This window comes from Nerophis lumbriciformis, linkage group LG08 (assembly GCF_033978685.3).
Source record: "Nerophis lumbriciformis linkage group LG08, RoL_Nlum_v2.1, whole genome shotgun sequence".
In the NCBI taxonomy this organism is placed as follows: Eukaryota; Metazoa; Chordata; class Actinopteri; order Syngnathiformes; family Syngnathidae; genus Nerophis; species Nerophis lumbriciformis.
Window position 1 is genome coordinate 2,277,435 of NC_084555.2, and position 20,066 is coordinate 2,297,500.

Below are 20,066 nucleotides of genomic sequence, written 5' to 3' on the forward strand. Positions count from 1 at the left end.
AAGAAAAGAAAAGAGATGGACACTTTTACGGAGCGGAGAAGGGACGCCTCGCCGGGGTCCGGGACCGAGGCCCCTTCCCCCGAGAGGGCCCCACCGGGAGCCGTAGCTGAGGCGATCCGCGAGAAGGGCCCGACGCACGTCCAGGGTCACTACCGCGCCCACCGCACCGACACCCCGCCTCGTCCGCTTTCGCAGTGCGCTCACGAAAGGGGTGGGGCTCACCCTGGTTGATATAGAGAGCAGGACGGTGGCCATGGAATTTCATTTAAGGTTTGTGATAAACCATCAAACTCATTCGTTAAAAGGACTCTATAGTAATATAAAGCAAATTTTTCTGGACATTATCATGCAAGAAAAGTTTATTTTTGGGATCGCGATCACCGCGTAATGATTTTTAAAGGTTGCATTACATTATTAACTGTCCCATGTGATCAGCCAGTGCGATTGGAAGTCCATGCTCAATTATTGCCTCCGTAAATAAAACTTCGGCATTTATCACATCCAAAGAATCTGTTTGGGCGACGAAAAACGTTGAAAGTTTTCCACTTGTATCGCTAGCAACGGCATTAGACTTGTGTTTTTTGTCCCTACGTGGTCTTTTACATCGCTAATTCCTCCGTGTCCGATCGAAAAATCTTGTCTGCACAAGGTGCAATTCGCGTAGTTTTCACCCTTTTTTTTTTTTTTTTATTAATATTAGATATATAACAACGGGCGGATGGCGGGCGGGTGCAGTTCTGATCAAACGTTACATCGAGTGGATGGCGGATGGTTGACGACTTTCTGACGCGGTTGCGGATGAAATAAATTGCCTATCCGCGCATCTCTAATATATATATAGATACACATATATATATGTATATATATATATGTATGTATATACTGTGTATATATATATATATATACATATATATATGGGGACGGCGTGGCGCAGTGGAAGAATGGCCGTGCGCAACCCGAGGGTCCCTGGTTCAATCCCCACCTAGTACCAACCTCGTCATGTCCGTTGTGTCTTGAGCAGGACACTTCACCCTTGCTCCTGATGGGTGCTGGTTAGCGCCTTGCATGGCAGCTCCCTCCATCAGTGTGTGAATGTGTGTGTGAATGGGTAAATGTGGAAGTAGTGTCAAAGCGCTTTGAGTACCTTGAAGGTAGAAAAGCGCTATACAAGTACAACCCATTTATCATTTATCATTATATATATATATAGTCATGGTCAAAAGTTTACATACACTTGTAAAGAACATAATGTCATTGCTGTCTTGAGTTTCCAATAATTTCCACAACTCTTATTTTTTTGTGATAGAGTGATTGTAGAACATACTTTTGTCCCTTGGCAAGTTTCACTGTAATAAGGCACTTATGGTAGCCATCCACAAGCTTCTGGTTGAGTTTTTGACCACTCCTCTTGACAGAATTGGTGCAGCTCAGCTAAATTTGTTGGTTTTCTGACATGGACTTGTTTCTTTAGCATTGTCCACACGTTTAAGTCAGGACATTGGGAAGGCCATTCTAAAACCTTAATTGTAGCATGATTTAGCCATTCCTTTACCACTTTTCACGTGTGTTTGGGGGTCATTGTCCTGTTGGAACACCCAACTGCGCCCAAGACCCAATCTGCGGGCTGGTGATTTTAGGTTGTCCTGAAGAATTTGGAGGCTATCCTCCTTTTTCATTGTCCCATTTACTCTCTGTAAAGCACCAGTTCCATTGGCAGCAAAACAGGCCCAGAGCATAATACTACCACCACCATGCTTGACGGTAGGAATGGTGTTCCTGGGATTATAGGTCTCACCTTTTCTCTTCCAAACATATTGCTGGGTATTGTGGCCAAACAGCTCAATTTTTGTTTCATCTGACCACAGAACTTTCCTTCAGGAAGTCTTATCTTTGTCCATGTGATGTCAGATGAAATATATATACCGTATTTTTCGGACTATAAGTCGCAGTTTTGCAACTTATACTCAGGAGCGACTTATGTGTGAAATTATTAACACATTACCGTAAAATATCAAATAATATTACTTAGCTCATTCACGTAAGAGACTAGACGTATAAGATTTCATGGGATTTAGCGATTAGGAGTGACAGATTGTTTGGTAAACGTATAGCATGTTCTATATGTTATAGTTATTTGAATGACTCTTACCATAATATGTTACGTTAACATACCAGTTGGTTATTTATGCCTCATATAACGTACACTTATTCAGCCTGTTGTTCGCTATTCTTTATTTATTTTAAATTGCCTTTCAAATGTCTATTCTTGGTGTTGGGTTTTATCAAATAAATTTCCCCAAAAAATGCGACTTATACTCCAGTGCGACTTATATATGTTTTTTTCCTTCTTTATTATGCATTTTCAATACTACATATCTGATTTATATCAACATACAAAAGATGCAAATTGTACTGTCCACATTGACGTGAAATAATCCGATATAGGTCACGTATGGGCCAAAAAAATCGGAATTGACCTGTAGTGTGAACAAGGCCTAAGACGCCCCTCGTTTCCACATTTGGAACCTCGGAGTGAGTAGAACCAAGCCAAGTAGGTACCGTGCAGTGGAAAAGTGGGCAAACATACACACTTGGTCACTGACAGGACCTGTAGAGATGTGTCGCTACCTTTTTACAAAAATCCTAATTTGCCCCCACTAGGGTTGTACGGTATACCGGTATTAGTAGAGTACCGCGATACTAATTAATCATATTCGGTATTATACCCCCACAAACGCCATTGGTGGATCTACATAAATAAATATATTTATATACATATATATATATATATATATATATGGGAAGTTTTGACGGAGCAGAAACGTGTGAACTCGTTGGGAGTTTCCTCCTCTCCCAGCTCGCTAGCCTCAATCTGAACCTTGGTATTTACCGTGATGACGGACTGGCAGTGTGTCGCGCCTCACCAAGGAGCAGCGAGAATACCAAGAAGCGCATATGCCAAATTTTCAAAGAGAACGGCCTACGGATCACGATTGAAGCCAACAAGCAAACCGTCAACTTCCTTGACGTCACTTTCAACCTGAGAAATAACAGCTACCAACCATTCACGAAACCCAACACAACACTCCAATACGTGCACCATGACAGCAACCACCCACCCACCACCACGAAAAGAATACCTACCGGAATCAATAAAAGGCTATCGATGCTGTCATCTAGCAAAGCTGAATTTGACCAAGCAACCCCCCCGTACCAAAAAGCCCTTGATGAAAGCGGATACAATTTCACCCTCACCTATGAACCCACGCCAGGAAACCAGCCAAAAAAGAACAGAAAACGGAACAACATCATCTGGTACAACCCCCCATACAGCAAAAACGTCTCAACGAACATTGGACACAAATTCCTCAATCTGATTGACAAACACTTTCCCAAAGACAACATCCTAAGAAAAGTATTCAACAAGAACAACATTAAATTGAGCTACAGCTGCATGAACAATATACGACAAATCATCTCAAACCACAACAAAACAATTGCAAATGAGCCGTCGGCCCTCAGACAGAGCGACTCCAAAACCAACAAAGGATGTAATTGTCGAAAGAAACCTGATTGCCCTCTCAACGGGGGGTGCTTACAAACATCAGTTGTCTACCAATCTAAGGTAATACGCAAGGACATTAACACATCCGACACATATGTAGGATTAACCGAGGGAGAATTCAAAACCAGATGGAACAATCACAAGGCTTCTTTCAGGAACAAAAACCTGCGAAATACCACAGAACTCAGCAAACACATTTGGGACCTCAAAGACAATAATGTTGAATATTCAATAACATGGCAAATTCTTGCATCCAGCACACCTTACAATAGTGGTAATAAAAGATGCAACCTATGCTTGAAAGAGAAACTGTTTATTATTTACCGTCCAGACCTGTCATCCCTCAACAAGCGCAGCGAAATTGTAACAACATGCCGCCATAGACGGAAACACCTCCTAGGTAACACATGAGCCAATCACCACGCCCCTAGGCCAGCCTGTACCCACCCACTCTGTGCCCTATATAAACCATGGTATGCGAATGCTCCCATTAAAATCTCCTGACGATTGAGGGTACCCCCCCTCATGAAACAGGCCTGTAGAGATGAAATAGTCTTGTGATTTTTTTCCCACACATACATATATATATATATATATATATATATATATATATATATATATATATATATATATATATATATATATATATATATATATATATATATATATATATATATATATATATATATATATTTAAAACCAGTAATTCACAGTTTAGAGACATGTCCTCATATTCATATCACTTGATTATCCAGTATGTGTGTCTGTGGTGCATTCAGGAGTAGTCCGTAAAGATGTGTTTCCTTGCTTCATTATGTTTCCTTTGCTATTTGTTTACCCATTCGAAGAGTTACACAAAAACAACCCAACTGCTTTATACCAAACATTGTGGAGGAAGAAGAAAACCTAGTTAATTTTCGACCACATTTTTGACAATCCGGAACTTGGTGGAGGTCTTCCCGCTACTGAATGCTATTTCCCTTTCATAGATTTACTCAAGTTCAGGTTTTTTTCTTTCATATTCTTTCCCAATTCATCATGTGTTTAAACAACACTGTACAGCTGCTACTTGCTGCTTGCGTTATTTGACTGATTGAATCCAGGCACTCCATATATCAGTGGTAATAAGTTTGTATTGATTATGATTGATGGACTTTTGCACATTTTTTTTCGTTCTTACTCTGACCGCATCTCTCGCCTCTTCCCCTCTTCTTCCTGAAGGGGTTTTAGGTTTCACAATCTGTTCAAAATCTGTCTTCCCAGCCGAGCGCCCTGCTTCCTCCCATACAACTGAGTGTGTGCTTGTGCATGTGTGTGTTTATCAACCGGGATATTCCGTAGTGTTGGAATGCGTGGCCTTATTCTCTGATGCAGGAGTTGGGGTCCCATTGCTGGTTTGCTAGTCGAGACCACTGATGTTGACGAACATTGAAGTCGGTTTTGCTTGTTCTGTCACAGGCAATGCACGAGACTTCCATCTACTGCACAAAAACAACAAAAAGCACACCGTATTGAACAAATCAGTCGCAGTAGTTCGACTAAAGAAAAATGCCAAAACACTATAAAAACATGGTAAAGATCGGATCGGCTTCGTGAGGTCCTCGGGAGCTGAAGGTGGGTAAAAGAACCCAAAATTAGCCCGCTGAGTCAAATGTAATACCTATTCGCCTTGACTTCTTTCAAGCTCACACAATCATTGATGGCATGTCTGCGAGACTAACGAGATGACCTCTATCAAATGTGATGATCTCCACTGCCTTCTACATGGCCGTATGGGACTAAACTCCTGATGTTGCTGTACGAAGGCTGATAAAAAAACAAAAACATCTAGAGCAGGGGTGTCAAACTCGATAGACTGCAATGTCTATTGTGAATGCAATCTGTCGTGCATGTTATGTTTGACTAAGGGGAGATGACGGCAACAGACACCAGGGGGTGTATGTACAATGACGTATTATATATATCAGGGGTGCTCACACTTTTTCTGCAGGCGAGCTACTTTTCAATTGATCAAGTCGTGGGGATCTACCTCATTCATATATATATAATTTATATTTGCTTATTTATGAAATATATGTTTTTGTTAACAAGTTAAAGGTGTTTAATGATAATGCAAGCATGTTTAACACATATAGTTAATATTGTTAAAAAATTAAAGGTGTTTAATGATAATACAAGTATGTTTAATAAATATAGTTAATATTGTTAACAAGTTAAAGGTGTTTAAAGATAATACAAGGATGTTTAACACATATAGTTAATATTGTTAACAAGTTAAAGGTGTTTAAAGATAGTACAAGCATGTTTAACACATATAGTTAATATTGTTACAAGTTAAAGGTGTTTAAAGATAATACAAGCATGTTTATCACATATAGATTCCTTTCTTTCATGAAGACAAGAATATAAGTTGGTGTATTACCTGATTCTGATGACTTGCATTGATTGGAATCAGACAGTAGGTGCTGATAATGTCCGCATTTTCGAATGGAGGAGAAAAAAAGTCCTCCTTTCTGTCCAATACCACATGAAAGTGGTTGGTTTTTGGCATCTTATTTGTCCAGCTTCCGTACTCCTTTGTATACACTTTACAAGAAATACATTGTCGGCAAACTCCGTAGCTTGCTAGCTTGTGCACGTCGGCCTTCAGAGACTCTTATTTTGGTAGCACAGGCAGGATGAAGCAGAGCTTTTATTGTGCAACTGTGCAGTCGGTCTTTGGAGTTTTGACGACAGGTACGGCGCCAGAGTCTGTTGAAATAAAGTGTTTCTCGCCTTCCAGTCGGTAATTTTAATGAGCTGGCAGCAGCCAGCGTCATCTCAGAAGACCCTCGGGTGCCGTGAATGTCAATCAAGTGACGAAAGTGACGTCATCGTGAAGATTTATTATCGCTCATTTTTAGGACTATTCTTTTAATGCCTGGCTGGTGATCGACTGACACACCCTCCGAGATCGACCGGTAGCTCGCGATTGACGTAATGAGCACCCCTGATATATATAGTCAATATTTATATATAATAATAACAAACAATACTATTAAAGGGGAACATTATCACCAGACCTATGTAAGCGTCAATATATACCTTGATGTTGCAGAAAAAAGACCATATATTTTTTTAACCGATTTCCGAACTCTAAATGGGTGAATTTTGGCGAATTAAACGCCTTTCTATTATTCGCTCAACGTGACGTCACATCAGGAAGCAATCCGGCATTTTCTCAAACACATTAGAAACACCGCGTCAAATCAGCTCTGTTATTTTCCGTTTTTTCGACTGTTTTCCGTACCTTGGAGACATCATGCCTCGTCGGTGTGTTGTCGGAGGGTGTAACAACACCAACAGGGACGGATTCAAGTTGCACCAGTGGCCCAAAGATGCCAAAGTGGCAAGAAATTGGACGTTTGTTCCGCACACTTTACCGACGAAAGCTATGCTACGACAGAGATGGCAAGAATGTGTGGATATCCTGCGACACTCAAAGCAGATGCATTTCCAACTGGACTGGACAGATCAGCTTTCAGGAAAAGAGAGCGGATGAGGGTATGTCTACAGAATATATTCATTGATGAAAACTGGGCTGTCTGCACTCTCAAAGTGCCAAATGTATTTCATATGCTGTAAACCTAGTTCATAGTTGTTAGTTTCCTTTAATGCCAAACAAACACATACCAATCGTTGGTTAGAAGGCGATCGCCGAATTCGTCCTCGCTTTCTCCCGTGTCGCTGGCTGTCGTGTCGTTTTTGTCGGTTTCGCTTGCATACGGTTCAAACCGATATGGCTCAATAGTTCTTCTTCAATTTAGTTTTCGCTACCTGCCTCCACACTACAACCATCTGTTTCAATACATGCGTAATCTGTTGAATCGCTTAAGCCGCTGAAATCCGAGTCTGAATCCGAGCTAATGTCGCTATACCTTGCTGTTCTATGCGCCATGTTTGTTTGTATTGGCATCACTATGTGACGTCACAGGAAAATGGACGGGTGTATATAACGATGGTTAAAATCAGGCACTTTGAAGCTTTTTTTAGGGATATTGCGTGATGGGTAAAATTTTGAAAAAAACTTCGAAAAATAAAATAAGCCACTGGGAACTGATTTTTAATGGTTTTAGCCCTTCTGAAATTGTGATAATGTTCCCCTTTAACCACGCCTCTCCGACCCCACACCTCACGAAATCGGAGGTCTCAATGTTGGCAAGTATGTGGTATCGGGACAACACTCGCCCTCACCATCCTTTCATCCTTAATGTTTTCTCTCCGTTCCTACTGTACTGTACGCCCGCAGGGGAGGAGAAGAAAGGATGACCCAGATAGGACCAAATGAATGTAGGGAGAGGAAGAGCAGAGGGCATATGGGTCAATAGATTTACGGGCCGACACCTGTTTGGCGTGGACGCTCCATCAAAACATTCCTTCCTCTCCCGCCTCAATTTGTCTTTTTCCTCACTCTCTCTGCGTAGGAAACAAAGGGACAAGGGGACAGGAAAGGAGAGGAGGGAGGGAGGGAGAGTCCGCCTTTGTCAGCTTGATAGTGCCTTTCAAGCGAGACCCTCAAACAGCATTATTAACTCATCCGGGGTTTTTGCAAGAGTCGTCTCTCGTTCCCAGACAATGCGCGACGCACTTTTTAATGCACGCGCACGCACGCATACGGCGTGCAGTGCGCCCTGACAGCTCCCCAGGCTCCTATCCTGGAAAGGCGAGACAGGAGTGCGACGGAGCATGCTGGGAGAGAAGAGGACCCGGACGTTCATCCCAGAGCCCCCGAGCTCAGTTAATACTTAATGTTGCAGCAAACACACACGCATTTGGAGGAGGACGGCTTGTGTATGTATAAACACACGTGCGCGCGCACACACGTTGTACGTACACACACACACACACGCACGCGCGCTCACTCGCAGTGTATCAAATATTCACGAGCCCATGAAATAATGATGAACATTGATGGAATGAAACCCGCTAATTTAACGGCGACCCACTGCTTCTTTTTGTCGGAAAAAAACGACGACACAATTCGGAGCTATAGTTTTACGTGTAAAGACACACACACCGGTGGGGAAAAGAGGCGTATCGGGCAAATGCAAGAACCTCCAGAACTGCTCTTGCATTCATATTCGAAGTGATACACTATATTGCCAAAAGTATTTGGCCACCCATCCAAATTATGAGAATCAGGTGTCCTAATCACCTGGCCCGGCCACAGGTGGATAAAATCAAGCACTTAGGCCATACTTGCCAACCCTCCCGAATTTTCCGGGAGACTCCCGAAATTCAGCGCCTCTCCCCAAAACCTCCCGGGTCAAATATTTTCCCGAAAATCTCCCGATTTTCAGCCGGAGCTGAAAGCCACGCCCCCTCCAGCTCCATGCGGACCTGAGTGAGGACAGCCTTTTTTCATGACGGGAGGACAAGAACTAAATCATCCAGACTAGAGATAAATTGTATTATTATGTTTATTTTACCTAAAAATAAATAAAATAAATATATTTATTAATTAAAAAAAAAAAAAAAATAAATACATGTTTACTATATTTTGCTAAAAACATCAAAATTAATTGTATTTTTATTTGTATTTTTTTGTGACTCCTTATTACATCCAGCCATATAATTATACATTAAAATAAACATATTTGAAATGATTGATTTTAAATGATCATAATAATTCATTTAAAATGACCATATTTAATTATTAAAATAATTGCTTGTTTATCAACAACTTCAGCATTTTATTCATTACATTTTGAAACTCTCAGAAGCCAAGTTATGTTATATTCCTTAATATTTAGTTATGCAAGTTTGAAGTATCAATTATCCAAACACAGTTTTGTTTGCATATTTTCAGGATGTATATAAATATATATATATATATATATATATATATATATATATATATATATATATATTAGAGATGCGCGGTTTGCGGACACAACCGCGGAGTCCGCGGATTATCCGCGGATCGGGCGGATGAAATTAAAAAAAATAAGATTTTATCCGCTCGCGGGTCGGGTCGGGCGGATTAATTAGATTTTTTTTTTTTTATTATTTTTTTTTTTTTTTTTTGCGGGTGGCAGTTAAACCAATTGGGAAATATATATACATAATTAAATGTTGTTACCCACATACGAAAAACGAGCAGGCACCTGCTGCATATGCCACAACAGAAGAAAAAAAAAAAGAGATGGACACTTTTACGGAGCGGAGAAGGCCCCTGACGCCTCGCCGGGGTCCGGGACCGAGGCCCCTTCCCCCGAGAGGGCCCCACTGGGAGCCGTAGCTGAGGCGATCCGCGAGAAGGGCCTGACGCACGTCCAGGGTCACTACCGCGCCCACCGCACCGACACCCCGCCTCGTCCGCTTTCGACGCGGCCGGCGTCACGCGCAGCAGGTAAGCAGCTTACCTGCCCGCCACCTCCGTGGCCGGGGGCTCGTAACATGGGTCACTCCGCGCGCTCCGCCCGCGCAGCTTACCTGCTTGCCACCCCTGTTGCCGGGGGCGCGTAACAGGGGTCACTCCGCGCTCAGTGCGCTCACGAAAGGGGTGGGGCTCACCCTGGTTGATATAGAGAGCAGGACAGTGGCCATGGAATTTCATTTAAGGTTTGTGATAAACCATCAAACTCATTCGTTAAAAGGACTCTATAGTAATATAAAGCGAATTTTTCTGGACATTATCATGCAAGAAAAGTTTATTTTTGGGATCGCGATCACCGCGTAATGATTTTTAAAGGTTGCATTACATTATTAACTGTCCCATGTGATCAGCCAGTGCGATTGGAAGTCCATGCTCAATTATTGCCTCCGTAAATAAAACTTCGGCATTTATCACATCCAAAGAATCTGTTTGGGCGACGAAAAACGTTGAAAGTTTTCCACTTGTATCGCTAGCAACGGCATTAGACTTGTGTTTTTTTGTCCCAACGTGGTCTTTTACATCGCTAATTCCTCCGTGTCCGATCGAAAAATCTTGTCTGCACAAGGTGCAATTCGCGTAGTTTTCACCCTTTTTTTTATTTTTATTAATATTAGATATATAACAACGGGCGGATGGCGGGCGGATGCAGTTCTGATCAAACGTTACATCGGGTGGATGGCGGATGGTTGACGACTTTCTGACGCGGTTGCGGATGAGATAAATTGCCTATCCGCGCATCTCTAATATATATGTATGAAATACTTGACTTGGTGAATTCTAGCTGTCAATATACTCCTCCCCTCTTAACCACGCCCCCAACAACGCCCCGCCCCACCCCCGACCACGCCCCCACCCCCCACCTCCCGATATCGGAGGTCTCAAGGTTGGCAAGTATGACTTAGGCATGGAGACTGTTTCTACAAACATTTGTGAAAGAATGGGCCGCTCTCAGGAGCTCAATGATTTCCAGCGTGGAACTGTCATAGGATGCCACCTGTGCAACCATACTTGCCAACCTTGAGACCTCCAAATTCAGGAGATTGAGGGGGGAGGAGTATATTTATAGCTAGAATTCACTGAAATTCAAGTATTTCTTATATGTATATATATATATATATATATATATTTAAATTAAATAAATACTTGACTTTCAGTGAATTCTAGCTATTTATATATATATATATATATATATATATATATATATATATATACAAACCCCATTTCCATATGAGTTGGGAAATTGTGTTAGATGTAAATATAAACGGAATACAATGATTTGCAAATCCTTTTCAACCCATATTCAGTTGAATGCGCTACAAAGACAAGATATTTGATGTTCAAACTCATAAACTTTATTTTTATTTTGCAAATAATAATTAACTTAGAATTTCATGGCTGCAACACGTGCCAAAGTAGTTGGGAAAGGGCATGTTCACCACTGTGTTACATGGCCTTTCCTTTTAACAACACTCAGTAAACGTTTGGGAACTGAGGAGACACATTTTTTAAGCTTCTCAGGTGGAATTCTTTCCCCTTCTTGCTTGATGTACAGCTTAAGTTGTTCAACAGTCCGGGGGTCTCCGTTGTGGTATTTTAGGCTTCATAATGCGCCACACATTTTCAATGAGAGACAGGTCTGGACTACAGGCAGGCCAGTCTAGTACCCGCGCTCTTTTATTATGAAGCCACGTTGATGTAACACGTGGCTTGGCATTGTCTTGCTGAAATAAGCAGGGGCGTCCATGGCAACATATGTTGCTCCAAAACCTGTATGTACCTTTCAGCATTAATGGCGCCTTCACAGATGTGTAAGTTACCCATGTCTTGGGCACTAATACACCCCCATACCATCACAGATGCTGGCTTTTCAACTTTGCGCCTATAACAATCCGGATGGTTCTTTTCCTCTTTGGTCCGGAGGACACGACGTCCACAGTTTCCAAAAACAATTTGAAATGTGGACTCGTCAGAACACAGAACACTTTTCCACTTTGCATCAGTCCATCTTAGATGAGCTCAGGCCCAGCGAAGCCGCCGGCGTTTCTGGGTGTTGTTGATAAACGGTTTTCGCCTTGCATAGGAGAGTTTTAACTTGCACTTACAGATGTAGCGACCAACTGTAGTTACTGACAGTGGGTTTGTGAAGTGTTCCTGAGCCCGTGTGGTGATATCCTTTACACACTGATGTCGCTTGTTGATACAGTACAGCCTGAGGGATCGAAGGTCACGGGCTTAGCTGCTTACGTGCAGTGATTTCTCCAGATTCTCTGAACCCTTTGATGATATTACGGACCGTAGATGGTGAAATCCCTAAATTCCTTGCAATAGCTGGTTGAGAAAGGTTTTTCTTAAACTGTTCAACAATTTGCTCACGCATTTGTTGACAAAGTGGTGACCCTCGCCCCGTCCTTGTTTGTGAATGACTAAGCATTTCATGGAATCTACGCACAATATAGTGTACCGTATTTTTCGGACTATAAATCGCAGTTTTTTTCATAGTTTGGCCGGGGGTGCGACTTATACTCAGGTGCGACTTATATGTGAAATTATTAACACATTACCGTAAAATATCAAATAATATTATTGATCTCATTCACGTAAGAGACTAGATGTATAAGATTTCATGGGATTTAGCGATTAGGAGTGACAGATTGTTTGGTAAACGTATAGCATGTTCTATATGTTATAGTTATTTGAATGACTCTTACCATAATATGTTACGTTAACATACCAGTTGGTTATTTATGCCTCATATAACGTACACTTATTCAGCCTGTTGTTCACTATTCTTGATTTATTTTAAATTGCCTTTCAAATGTCTATTCTTGGTGTTGGCTTTTATCAAATAAATTTCCCCCAAAAAATGCGACTTATACTCCAGTGCGACTTACATATGTTTTTTTCCTTCTTTATTATGCATTTTCGGCCGGTGCGACTTATACTCCGGAGCGACCTATACTCCGAAAAATACGTTATGTCAATCTCTAGCTATAAGTAGCGAGTACCGAGTAGCGAGATGTTTAGGTCACGTCTTGCGGAGTTCCCTCTGACATTCGGTACGCCACCTAGTGTTGGGGAGGCTCGTAACCCAATTCCGAGGCACCGTTGTACTCAAGTAAAATTCCTTGCTGAAATATAAGGTGTGTACACTGCAAAAAGTCAGTGTTCAAAAACAAGAAAAAAAATACAAAAATTAGGGGTATTTTACTTGAACTAAGCAAAATTATCTGCCAATAGAACAAGAAAATTTGGCTTGTCAAGACTTTCCAAAACAAGTAAAATGAACTAACCTCAATGAACCCCAAAATACCTTCAAATAAGTATATTCTCACTAATAACAAGTGCACTTTTCTTGGTAGAAAAAAATGTGTTTGCCCTTTTTGCTAGCGATGTCCGATAATATCCGGCTGCCGATATTATCGGCCGATAAATGCTTTAAAATGTAATATCGGAAATTATCTGTATCGGCTTCATAATTATCGGTATCGGTTTCTAAGAGTAAAATATATGACGTTTTAAAACGCCGCTGTGTACACGGACGTAGGGAGAGGTACAGAGTGCCAATAAACCTTAAAGGCATTTCCTTTGCGTGCGTGCCGTCCGAATCACATAATATCTACCGGCTGTTCTCATCACGAATTAATGCAAGGCATACTTGGTCAACAGCCATACAGGTCGCACTGAGGTTGGCCGTATAAACAACTTTAACACTGTTACAAATATGCGCCACACTGTGAACCCACACCAAACAAGAATGACAAACATTTCGGGAGAACATCCGCACCGTAACACAACATAAACACAACAGAACAAATACCCAGAACCCCTTGCAGTACTAACTCTTCCGGGATGCTACAATTTAAACCCCCCCTCTACCCCGACCCAACCCAACCCAACCCCAACCTCAACCTCCTCAGTCTCTCTCAGGGAGAGCATGTCCCAAATTCCAAGCTGCTGTTTGGCTAGATAGATAGATAGTACTTTATTGATTCCTTCAGGAGAGTTCCCTCAGGAAAATTTAAATTCCAGCAGCAGTGTACAGAATTGAGATCGGCTGGGAACATCTCTGCGCTGCTGACCCGTCTCCGCTCGGGATGGTTTCCTGCTGACCCCACTGTGGACTGGACTCTTACTGTTATGCTGGATCCACTATGGACTGGATCCACTATGGACTGGACTCTCACAATATTATGTCAGACCCACTCGACATCCATTGCTTTCGGTCTCCCCTAGAGGGGGGGGGTTACCCACATATGCGGTCCTCTCCAAGGTTTCTCATAGTCATTCACATCGACGTCCCACTGGGGTGAGTTTTTCCTTGCCCGTATGTGGGCTTTGTACCGAGGATGTCGTTGTGGCTTGTGCAGCCCTTTGAGACACTTGTGATTTAGGGCTATATAAATAAACATTGATTGATTGATTGATTGATTGATTGATTGATTTAAAAAGTAAAAAGTAAATAATGGGGGTATAAATGGAAACAGAATAGAAAAATATTACAATAAGAATAAAAATAAAAAGCAAGAATGAGAATAAAAATATAACAGTAAAATAAGAATATAACAAGAGAAACTAGGCAGTAGTGACCATGTTATGAAAAAGTATTGCACTGTTATTGTTTTGAGGCATGTTAAAAAAATTATGCACTTTGTGACTTCAATAATAAATATGGCAGTGCCATGGTGGCATTTTTTTCCATAACTTGAGTTGATTTATTTTGGAAAACCTTGTTACATTGTTTAATGCATCCAGCGGGGCATCACTCAATCTTTATCAATCAATCAATCTTTATTTATATAGCCCTAAATCACAAGTGTCTCAAAGGGCTGCACAAGCCACAACGACATCCTCGGTACAAAGCCCACATACGGGCAAGGAAAAACTCACCCCAGTGGGACGTCGATGTGAATGACTATGAGAAACCTTGGAGAGGACCGCATATGTGGGTAACCCCCCCCCTCTAGGGGAGACCGAAAGCAATGGATGTCGAGTGGGTCTGACATAATATTGTGAGAGTCCAGTCCATAGTGGATCCAACATAATAGTAAGAGTCCAGTCCATAGTGGGGCCAGCAGGACACCATCCCGAGCGGAGACGGGTCAGCAGCGTAGAGATGTTCCCAGCCGATGCACAGGCGAGCGGTCCACCCCGGGTCCCGACTCTGGACAGCCAGCACTTCATCCATGGCCACCGGACCTGTGCCCCCCCCCCCCTCAAGGAAAAGGGGAGCAGAGGAGAAAAGAAAAGAAACGGCAGATCAACTGGTCTAACAGGGGGGCTATTTAAAGGCTAGAGTATACAAATGAGTTTTAAGATGGGACTTAAATGCTTCTACTGAGGTAGCATCTCTAATTGTTACCGGGAGGGCATTCCATAGTACTGGAGCCCGAATAGAAAACGCTCTATAGCCCGCAGACTTTTTTCGGGCTCTGGGAATCACTAATAAGCCGGAGTTCTTTGAACGCAGATTTCTTGCCGGGACATATGGTACAATGCAATCGACAAGATAGGACGGAGCTAGACCGTGTAGTATTGTATACGTAAGTAGTAAAACCTTAAAGTCACATCTTAAGTGCACAGGAAGCCAGTGCAGGTGAGCCAGTATAGGTATATATATATGTATATATGTATATAAAGGTATATACAGTATAGGCGTAATATGATCAAACTTTCTTGTTCTTGTCAAAAGTCTAGCAGCCGCATTTTGTACCAACTGTAATTTTTTAATGCTAGACATAGGGAGACCCGAAAATATCACAACAAAATTAGGCATAATAATGTGTTAATAATTCCACGACTGTATATATCGGTATCGGTTGATATCGGAATCGGTAATTAAGAGATATTTAATCTTACTTAGATTTCAGTTTTTGCAGTGTTTCACTTTAGCACAATACCGTGTTCGGTCCCGGTAACGACGTTGAGACTTCGGTCCCCACAAAGCCATAAATACCAGAATACTGAATAAATGGCAGCAGCGGTGTAAAAGTGACAGCTTGTATTTACCACTGGGACAGTTTCGGAAACAAAGTGTGGCTTTATTTATTTTTATATACGTGTATTTTTTATAAGTATCTGTCCCATCGGGCATGAAGCATGCTGATATGTGTGAGTGTAAGTGTGTATAAATATAATATGCCGTGTAAGTAGGGCAGCAGCCTCGGTGCAACAGAGTGGGAAATGCAGCCATATTGCCATAACGATTCATAATGCTGGCTGCTGTTTGTAGCATTGCACTGGAAGTTTTGCTAATCAGTTAATTAAATCAGCTAATTAAATCATTGTTTGGAGGCGAGTTTTTTTTTTGTTTTTTTTTTCCCCACATGTGTGTGTATGTGTCCCCTCCCCAACCAGCAGGAGGAAACTCTTGCGAGAGAACACGCAGGCCTGTTGATGTTTGAACAACGAGGCGAGGAAATGGGCGCGTTATTCCATGGGTTTTGGCTGCGTTCACACCTGTGGTCCAAAACAAAGACAAAAGATTGTTGGCAAACACTTTGGTGTTTGCGTCGCGAGCGGGACGATACTTTTGAAGGACTATTTGAGCTAAGGCTGAATTGATGACGTAAATACGTCAACGCCGTTTTTGTGCGGCGACGCGTCGCATACCGTATTTCCTTGAATAGCCGCCGGGGCGCTAATTAATTTAAAACCTCTTCTTACCAAAAGGCGTGGGGTAAATTTAGGCCTGCGCTTATAAATTTGAGTGATGTAAGGATACCATCATAAAAAGCACATTTAATTAAAAAAAAAAGTTATTATGGTCTTACCTTTACTTATAAATGAAGTCCATGCGCAGCTGCTTCTGATCAAAAGCATTGATAACTTGTTTATAGAAGTCTTCCTTATCTTTCTTCAGTTTTAAAAGTCTCTCTGTCTCGAAGGAGATCTCCCTTTAGGTATTACCTCCTGCTTCGATTGAAAGTCCAGTTTAGAAAAGTGTTTTATTTTAGATATGTAATCCTCCATGTTAAAAGTGCAAGCAACGATCACTGCTTGTTGTCTTTTTCTGCAACACCGGTCTTCTGCAGTACCGGTAGTCGCAAGAAGGATCACTAGCGCCCTCTACCATCATGAAAAGCACATTTAATTAAAAAAAACGTTATTATGGTCTTACCTTTACTTATAAATGAAGTCCATGCGCAGCACCGGTCTTCTGCAGTACCGGTAGTCGCAAGAAGGATCACTAGCGCCCTCTACCATCATGAAAAGCACATTTAATAAAAAAAAAACGTTATTATGGTCTTACCTTTACTTATAAATGAAGTCCATGCGCAGCACCGGTCTTCTGCAGTACCGGTAGTCGCAAGAAGGATCACTAGCGCCCTCTACCAGCAGGAGGCGGGAGTCATTTAATGACTCATATTTGACACGCAGCTACGGTATATTAATAAAACATAGCTGCTTACTGTTCTTTTTAGGATATTCAATAGCTTGGACCTTAAATCCTACTGAATAGCTCTTAATCTTCTTCCCTTTATGCGATTTCAAATTATTGAAATCAGCCTCCTCCATTTTGAAAATGATGACAGGTGAAGTGTCACTCATGACGTGATGAGTTTGACCCGGCGGAAGTTCTAGACATATGCTAATTATTTTGCAAAACAAGTTTGACCCGGCGAAAATTCCAGACATGCGCTAATAAAATTTATATTTTGCAAAACGAGTTTGATCCGGCGTTAATCCTGAGCCGGCGGTAAGGCCAAGCATGCGCTAATTATTTTTGCGAAACGAGTTTGACCCGGCAGTAATTCGAGGCATACGAATACTAAATACGAAATACGCACTTTTTTGTATTGGACGTTTATCTTTATTTTTGCACATTTTAAAGCAAAATAAGCAATACTTTTACTTTTGAAATGCTTATACTATTGCAGAATATTAAGATTTGCACTGTATGTTTATTTTATATTTGCACATTAAAAAGCAAATAAGCTACGTTTAATTTTGTTAAATGTTAAAAGTTTTAAATGTTTACATTGTTACAGAATATTTTGTCATGTTGTTGTCAATGTTGACTGAGTGGCCATACTTTTTTTTTTGTAAATAAAAGCCATGCCTTTTGAAAAAACTGGCCTACATTTATTTTTTCATCTTCATTTTAAATAAATAAAAAAATTCGGTAAAAGGAAAAATAATCTATAGATTAATCGAAAAAATAATCTATAGATTAACCGATTAATCGAAAAAAATAATCTATAGATTAATCGATAGAAAAATAATCGTTAGCTGCAGCCTTAATTTGAGCACCTGAACGTTCGATTCCTTGTGGTGGCGATTCAATTTAGAGTCGATTCTCGATTCAAAGAAATTCTCGCAATTTAAGATTTGGTATAGTCATTAAAAGGGGTGTTATAGTTTGTTATAGTTTGCATTCTTGGGTAGTAGGTTATAGGTTGCTTTATACATCATGACAGCTGTTTGCAAATGCACCAAATTGTTGAATTTCAACAATATGTATTATTCTAATCGATCTTTTTTATAACAACGTTAGTGAATGAAGCGCACATTTGTAATAGTTTCCCCATATTTCTGCACAATAAGAGATTTTTGGTCTAGAACATGTTTTGCTTTATTCATTATTGCCTTGTTTCTTGCTACTTTATGTTGTATATTTTTTTACATGAGATTTCCAATTCATTTTATCATCTAAAAATGTGGGGGTTTTTTTTAGAGATGTCCGATAGTATCGGACTGCCGATACTATCGGCCGATAAATGCTTTAAAATGTAATATCGGAAATTATCGGTATCGGTTTCAAAATGATCGGTATCTGTTTCAAAAAGTAAAATTTCTGACTTTTTAAAACGGACGTAGGGAGAAGTACAGAGCGCCAATAAACCTTAAAGGCACTGCTTTTGCGTGCCGGCCCAGTCACATAATATCTACGACTTTTCACACACACAAGTGAATGCATACTTGGTCAACTTTACTCTGCTCAGTTTGCAACACACTGATCTAATCTGATGTGCCCAAGCCAGATACCTGCCATCTTTTCTTCGATGCTAGTTCATTAATGTCGGGGCTCAGGCTTTGAGCTGAGGCAACCTTCATTATCGAACGAAGGTGTTCATCAGTCATTATATCTCGTAGTCCACCCGGACCACAGTCTTGGGGGCGTGCCTTAAAGGCACTGCCTTTAACGTCCTCTACGAGCTGTCGTCACGTCCGCTTTTCATCCATTCTAACAACATGCCGGCCCAGTCACAAGATATGTGCGGCTTCTGTACGCACACACACGTGAATGCAACGTATACTTGATCAACAGCGATGCAGGCTACACTGAGGGTGGCCGTATAAACAACTTTAACACTGTTACAAATATGCGCCACATTGTGAACCCGCACCAAACAAGAATGACAAACACATTTTCGGGGGAACATCCACATAAATCAAATCAAATCAACTTTATTTATAAAGCACATAAACACAACAGAACAAATACCCAGAACCCCTTGCAGCACTAACTCTTCCGGGACGCTACAATACACCCCCCACCCCGCCCCCCCCCCGCTACCCTCCGGGAGAGCATGTCCCAAATTCCAAGCTGCTGTTTTGAGACATGTTAAAAAAAAAAAGCACTTTGTGACTTCAATAATAAATATGGCAGTGCCATGTTGGCATTTTTTTTCCATAACTTGAGTTTATTTATTTTGGAAAACCTCGTTACATTGTTTAATGCATCCAGCGGGGCATCACAACAAAATTAGGCATAATAATGTGTTAATTCCACGACTGTATATATCGGTATCGGTTGATATCGGTATCGGTAATTAAGAGTTGGACCATATCGGCAAAAAAGCCATTATCGGACACCTCTATTTTTTTTACCCTTTCAATTTGTGTTTGACTTTCTCTTCTACTGTTACCAAATAGCATTGTTTTAGTCTTACTGAGATTCAAAGATAGTCTCTTTTTTTTGTCAACCTATCTTTTTAATTTGTTAATTTCTTCTGTTATTATTTGCAGCGGCGCCGAAAAGGGGGGGTAAAGGAGACGGATTCTAGGGGCCCATGATGGAGGGGGGCCCAGAGAGGCCCCTAATGATGATGAAATTATAATACAGAAAAAATAATGACACTG

General features: G+C 41.1%; 1 protein-coding gene across 1 annotated transcript in view; it reads left to right on the forward strand.

The window, feature by feature from the left end:
- Nucleotides 1–20,066, forward strand: part of hs6st1a (heparan sulfate 6-O-sulfotransferase 1a) — a 267,907-nt gene that overhangs the window by 103,780 nt on the left and 144,061 nt on the right. The gene's annotated exons all lie outside the window — the stretch shown is intronic.